Genomic DNA, 7,483 nt, shown 5'->3' on the forward strand with positions numbered 1-7,483 from the left:
CGTGGAGGAGCATCGATGGGGCGTCCGTTCACCTGGCCCACGTGGATGCTCTGGCTTCACAAAACCTTGTCTGCATCGCCGTGACAGAGGAATGCATATTCATACCTCTTTCTTTAGTGCAAATTAGCAATTACCTTCCCTGATCTCATATTAGCTCTGCCCACCTCTAAAGAATTGCATCGAGATGGGCCAAAGCCACCACTGAGTTTCAGTATCTGATTTAATTAGCTGATTGTAGGGAGGGCAGGTACCTGTTGGCCAAAATCGTCGTCTTTTTTGGAATGCTGCTGACTGCCACTTTTATGGCTGGTGCCAGAGAGTAGCTATTTATTTGAGGAGAAATAGCTGCAGACTGCATGTGCGTGTATATGGGAGCAGACAGTAGGAGCAGAGGTTTGGCGCAACGGTTTCTTTCCTGCGTGCCTGAGATTAAGGCAGCAGTCACTGAAAGTTAAGCGGAGGCTGGTTGTGTCTTACCAGCGTGGTACAGGGCCTTTCACGGAATGACAGGTGGGAAACCGAGACACTGCGCGAATGGTTTCTCTCTGTCCTCGCTCTGCTTCAGCTCGGCAGCCCAGGAGGATGCGTTTCCCTTTGGACACGCAGGCAGAGGCAATGCTAGCGGCTCAGATGGACCTGTTCCTTGCGGAGAGGGAAGGGTTGTTCTGGGGAAGGTGGGGTAACTTGGTCTCTGTGGCTCAGAGTTTGGGCTTCCCGCTTCTCAGATATGGTGATGGGTCGGTGTTATGGGAGTCTCTGGGCTAAAAATGAATTCAGACTCATCAGGCGCCCCCCACCCCCCAAAAAAAGGATAGTTTGGGACTCCTGGCTTGGCTTGCATTTGAAGGAGCGATCTCAAAGCAAACCCTGAGTCATCCACTCACCCACGCTGTCAAGACATCCAAAACCTGGGTTTCAGTGCTGCGAGCACCATCCGCACCGGTGCCCAGGTACCGACAGGGCGTTCCAGTTTGCAGTCTCCCAGCGCTGGGACAAGCAGCCCAGCCCAGGGGAGCTGGTCCCTTGGGGATGCTTTCGGGTTTGTCATTTCCCATCATCAGTTTGGACGCCGGTCGTGCGGCTCCCCGAGCCGGGACCAGGCGCGTGTGCCGGGCTGGGAGGAGGCCTGCCTGCTCCCGCTTACCTGTGTCGGGCGTTTGGATCCAGCAGAAAGCCCTTGAGCTGGTGACAAAGGTCTGGATGTGGGCTGGAAAGTACAGTCCTGTCTCTTAGCAACTGGTTCCTACCTCTGAGCTCTCGGAGCCGTGTGTGGGACAGAGAGCATCAGTCACGCTCCTGCTGCAGCAGCAACGCGCCGAGGAGGGGATGGGGGATCAGGCCAGCTCCAGCCACCACCAAGACGCTTAAAGAAGCTCAGGCATTTCTAACACAAGCAGTCATCTGTGAGTCCTAATCAAAGCTTCGGTTTAATTGCTTTCCTCGTGCCCTTCTCTGCACGGCGAACGGAGCGCCGATTGGCTGGCTGCGGCGGCTGCCTGCCAGCTACCTCGAGAGGCTGCTCCGCACTGCCCCGGCTTTTTTGGTCACAGGGGTGGGGACCAGGGAGGGAGGAGGAAGAGGGAGGACATGGCCCATGTATTTCTAGAAAAATTAGATGTCATAGGGTCCTTCCCTGAACCGCTCTGCACTGCGCTTGGGAATCCCCTGTCCCTCTTACGGACATTTGCATTGCTATTTTCTCTCGCGGTGCTCGGTTCTGCTGTTTCACCCTCGTGTTTCCTCCTCCTAACCAAAAGCAACTCCTCTCTGGTGAGTGTTTCTCAGAGGCTCCCTTGCCAAGCACTGTTTCATAAACATTTTCACGAAGCCTCTGCTTTGTCCTCCTAATTAACCATCCAATTGGCCCCCAATGGAGCCTTCACCTCTCCTGTGAAGATCCTGCTTGCACAGATTATAACCTGTCAGCTGCCAATTTATTCCTCATGCAGAGGGCAGGTTATATTAATTGTCTGGCTTCCCTGCCCCGTTTAGTTTGCCCTCCCTTTCTTCTGCTCCCAGTAGCATCCCTGTTTGGAGACACGGATTCACAGAAAACCAGGGGGCCCAGATGTGAGGCCGCTCCGTATGTCCAACCTGCAGTGATGTGGCATTAGACCAGATGTGATGGGATGTTGCTGGCTTGTGTCAGACCTGGGAGAGGGGTCTCTGTGGATGGATTACCATGACAGGGCATTAAAGAACATGTTTGACTTCTGCTCCCCCCATGTGTAGTCTCAGTCAAGAGCTCCAAAAAATCCACTTGGTTGTCCCAGGCTAATGGGGAGTCCTTCCTGGGTGTTATTTACAAGTCAGAGCTCGGCTTTTGGAAGAGTTGGTGTCCACCTAGTGTGGTTATGATGGAAACAAGCCAGAATACAGAGAGGGTTTACCTGAATGCAGGGAGAGACCTGATAGATTTCCATCAATGTCTCTCTCCTGTGCCCCCCTGCCCGAGCAGAGCCACGTGTGCAGCCCAGAATAAACAGGAGTGCCTGCTCTCACTGAGGGTAGCTGTCGTGCATTTTGCTGGGTTCCTGTGTTGGGAAAGGGGGTGATGGAGTCTGACGTGACCATTGTGGTTTGGCACCGTCTGCATTTAAGGCGCAGTATTCTTGAACCCAGCGTGTGCTCACGGGGAGCAGCAGCAAGCGATGTGGTGGTGCTCGGGTGTAAAGTGGGAGATGGGCATTTCCAGGCTCCGGCATCAGGGATGGGCTGTGCTGAAGCTACTGCGGCACGGCACGGCTCGAGTCCTCAGCAGTGCCCTTACCGGGCAAGGAGGCTGGGTTTTGGGAGGGGAGGGTGTGCAAGCATTTTACCCCCCTTCAAACGGCTGCTGAGCTGTCAGCATTTTCCTAGAGGCACATCTTGCTGTTCCTGTGGGAGTCTCTGACTGTGGCCCACATACTCTGAATTGCCAGGGAACAGGGAGCTGACACCAGGATGCCATGCATCCAGAGCTCAGCATCTCAGCCCGGCCTGACCTTGATTCACTGTAGCATCATTTGTAACTTATTTTACATAATTTCGCTTGCCACTGATGAGCTGAACTGCCACTGTGGCTCTGTGCCTCCTCCTACTTAGTTTCATTTTGACATCACCGTGTCCTCTCTGTAGGTACGGTGATGTCGCCCAGCTGCCCTAACACTGCTGGGTCTATTCCCAGGAAGAGAGGGGTCACCTTGCTGTGGCAGGTAACCTCATCACTTGTTACAGTGCCTTGTCCCCCTCCAACTTGAAAGATTTTGCTTTGGTGGTGATTTTTATTAGATTAGTGCCTCGGCGCTGTGGAGATTGCTCACAGTGATAAGTTACTTCAAGGAAGACCCAGCTGTAAACGTGTTCTGAGTTTGTGGTACAGCTATATATTTTCAATATTTTTTAGATTTCTAGTTTTAGATTTCTTTCATGATGCTATGGAATACAAACGCTCTTCTAATTATAAATGCAGTTTAGCATTTCCCCCCCCTTTTTTCCACCCCGGTAGCATGCCCCCCCCCAAATCACCTAAACCAAGATCATTATGACATTAGGAAATTGCTACCCATCTTTGCAGATTTATTAAAAAAAAACCCATACTCACATTTTAACTCTGCCTATTTCAAAGTAGTCAGAAATACTCCAACATTATAATAATCCCCAGATAATAATGTCTGTGATACCTTCCCTGTTAGCAAGCCACGGCGCGGCACTTCTCCCGCGCAGGTCACGGCACGCCGCAGAACCGAGCAGTGCAATGGTCCCCAGTTGATGGGTGGGGAAGACCACGGCCCTGGAGGAGCGATTTCCCGGGCAGGTCAGTCGGGTGCTCTGCTCACGAGGTTGCAGCAGCCTTTTTCACCAAACCCAAGAGAAACGGTGCTCCAACGGCAGCTTAGGCTGCTCCACGGCACCCGGCATTTTGTTACCTTTGCGACAGCCTGCTTGCCTGCCCCGTAACCCTGCCCGCAGGCAGCACAGCGCAGGCAGGGCAGTGCCAGCTCCCTGCTCGTTCCTGGCAGGCAGGCACGGGGTCACATTTATTGGGGAGCGCTGTGCTTACCTCTGCGTGCCAGATTCAGCTGCTCCTCCGGCTTCCCCGGCCGGCGCGCAGCCCGGTGCTCGCAGGGAGGCAGCTCTGCTCTCCTGTGCTGTGCAAAATGTCCTCTGCCGCCCGGGCAGAGCGGGCATCCGAATGAGCCTCTCTGCCTGCTGGGCTTCTCCTTGGCAGGCCCGGGATGGAGGGCAGCCCTGTTCCCCAGGGGAGCAGCCACCCGCCAGACCCTGCGCCCACCCATCATCTCCCCTTGGCACCGGCCGGCGAGGCGTCCCGCGGCAAAGGCTGCAGCCCACCTGAGCCCTCTCGGCAGCTGGAGGCAGGGCTGCCATTTCCAGGCTCGCCCCTCCCAGGCTGCTGTGTTTTCATTCCCAGGCCTGGGAGCCGGGAGAGGAATAAGCCGAGGTCAGAGCAAAGGCCTGGACCCATCTCGATGGCTCAGCTGCGGCTGCTGAAAAAGCAGCTCGCTTGTAAGAGGCGCCTGTCCCCCGCTATAAGACATACACCTCAGCTTTGTTTGCTGTCTAAAAATAATGTGCCCGGCTCCCCCTCACAAGGAAGTATTTTCTTTGGGAAAAAAAAAAAGTATTGTGTACAGTTCTGGGTAGAGAAACAATGTGAATGCACCCAGTGCAGGCTGGCGGCCGCCTCGGGCACGCCAATCCGCCGGCTTCTGGCCCGAGTGAATGTGTAGCTTTGGGAAAATGACTTATTCTTTGTACCTTGGTTTCCCCTGGAGAAATGAACTCTCCTGGGCTGGAGTGATGCTCAGCTGATCAGCAGAGCCGGGGCTGTTTTTACTGCAGTAAGTAGGACTGAGGCTGTAAGTACAGGATGGGGCTTCACATTTGCTTGGTGGTTCGTGCAAAATGACATATAAATGCTTAGCGCAGAGAAACATCTTCAACATTTTAGCAACCACTTTCGCCCCATTTTTCAGCCAGAAATTATCAGAAAAATTTCCCGGCAAAGTATTTCCAGGAGAAAAAAGATCAAAATCTGTAAGTGAGAGCATTTCCCATATTCTTCTGGTGGGTTCTTTTTATTATGAGCTATACAGCTGATATTGTTCTCAGCCTAGCATTTCCCCAGTGCCTATTTCTAAGGCACGCACTGTGCCCGTGGCATGAGGGACAAGAGGAAGAGGGAAGTTCGAGGAATCTAGCTCTTCATTCTCCTCACAGCATTAGCAGAGGGAGCCTGCTGTGGTTTAACATATCCCCCGCAAAAGCTGCTTTCATCCTACACCTAAATACCATGAGGAGTGAACTTCCTAAAGCCCTGGAGAAGTCTAAATATAGAAGCCAATCAAGGGCTGACTTCCCAGAGATGAGAAGTACCAAGAACAGTTTCTTGATCAAAAGTTGTAAGAGTCCATATTGAAATAAAACGTCTGTTTCGGTACTGAAGCCTGTGCAGAAGGAGTAATTGCAGAGGTGGGCTGTGCTCCGTGCGCTCACCACTCCGTCTGCTGGTGGTACCCACGGTGCCGGGTGCGGGAGGCAGCCGGGGAGGCGGTGGGCTGCCCAGGGAAGTGGACTCGAGGTATCATCTCTGAAGCACCTGATGGGGATGTCTCTGATGGCAGGGCAGGATTTCATCCCTTGCTGTATGTTGCAGTTTCTGTCCAACCGCTTTTTCCTGTGCACGTCCGCTCCCCGTTACAGCTAATAAATTTTTTTTCAGAAGAACAAAAATTTCCTTAGAACAAAACACAACTTGTAGGAAATTAGAAAGGCACCTTAAAGAGAAAAGAGCAGCAGAGTGCTCAGATAAAACACAAACCCAGGTTTGCTAATCTCAAAACAGGTATGTGATGGCACCTTTGCGCATGCAGCAGAGGGAACCACCGAGGGCTTACAGTAAGGGCGAGGGACAGCTGATTGCCGCAGAGATAGCGCTGCCGGGCGTGGGCTGGGGAAACCACGGTCACACCGTGGGGCTGCTCGCTGCAGCGCCGGATGGGAAACCCTGATCCTGACCCGGCTGGGGGGACAGCAGCCATGCCCCGCTGCTGGCGGGCAGCAGGAACGCAGGCAGAGCGAACGACGCTGCCTCTCTCCTGCTTGCAAGGGAGGTGACCTTGAGGGGCAGCTCGATACAGCTGGCCCCAGACCTCCCGTACGGGTGTCCTGGGGATGAGAGTGACAGCAGCCCTTCCAGACAGCAGCAGGAAAATGAGTTTAACGTGCCGAGAGATTCTGTACTGGGGCGTGGGGGGGGAGATGCTGTGGCTGGGAGGTAGAGAGATGAATGCTTTCATGTGGGAAGTATGAGAAGAGGCGAGGGCAGAGGGTCTGCTCCTCGGCCAGAGAACAGAGTGCAGCCATTATCAGGCAGGGCTCTGCTGGCAGGAAGCGGCTTTTGACTCACAGGAAGCCAAATTCGGCTGGTATCGGCCCCTCGCGCGAAGGCCAGGGCAGCATTTTATCTGCCGTGGAGCACAGCAGATGGGGAAGCAGTCGGCACTCCCTGCCATCCCGCTCCTGCTCCAGCACCCGTGCCCGATGGCCCTCCAGCATCCCCCCCCCTCTGAAAAGGGATGATTCCCTGTGGAGCAGCGGAGCGGGGGCAGCTTCGCAGACCCCAGGAGAGCTGCCAGCCTCGCTGGAGGAGGCAGAGATTCCCCCCGCCAGCCGGTGCCAGGGCAGAGCCAGGACCCTCCAGGCTGTTGGCCCCAGCCCGGGGAAGGTACTGCATCCTCCAGCAGACGCAGTGGGTCTGAAGAGGAGCTGGGAGCACTCAGACTTTGGAGAGCTGGCTCCCTGGCTTGCAGCTCAGATTAAATCCTCCCAGATTCTCCCAAATCAGAGCCCGAGGTGGGGAAGGGCTTGCAGGGACAGGGAGCCCTTAGCACGGAGCCCGCTGCTCATCCCTTGGCCTTTCTGTAGAGCTGCCCTGGGCTGGGAGTCTGGTTTCGCACGGGGTGGAGGTCACCGCCGAGGGGATCGGGTGGCAGCTGCTGGCCTTAGACCTGCTGCCCCACCGAAAACCCGGCTTGCTCGTCAGCGCTGCAGTTTGGCTGTGAATCCCTCCAATTATGACACTTTTCACCCACGTGCTGGGTAGCTGAGGAATGGCCGCAGGGGCCTGTGGAGACCCAGCGGGGTCACCAGGAGCCAAAGGAGCCGGCCAGGTGGAGGAGGCTGGCCGTGGACGCGTGCAGGTGCTGCTGTCGGGCTCTAAGGCAGCGCAGGTCCATGTGGGAGACGCGGCAGGGCTACCGTGAGGGGCTCGGAGAGAAGCAGGCAGCGGGCAAGGGCGGCAGGAGCCTGCCCTGTACCCGGGGCCTGCCCACACCCAGGCTCCCTCAAGCTGCCTGCGGCCCGGCAGGCTGCCCGCAGCCAGGGGCCGGGCGTGTCGGGGCCCTGCCCGCAGCCTGAGGCCCCGGCGTAGCCTCTGTGTATGTGTGGGGGGGGGGCCCTGCCCGCAGCCGGGGCCTGCCCG

Source organism: Haliaeetus leucocephalus, unplaced genomic scaffold (assembly GCF_000737465.1).
Source record: "Haliaeetus leucocephalus isolate CR32 unplaced genomic scaffold, Haliaeetus_leucocephalus-4.0 Scaffold273, whole genome shotgun sequence".
NCBI classification, from domain to species: domain Eukaryota; kingdom Metazoa; phylum Chordata; class Aves; order Accipitriformes; family Accipitridae; genus Haliaeetus; species Haliaeetus leucocephalus.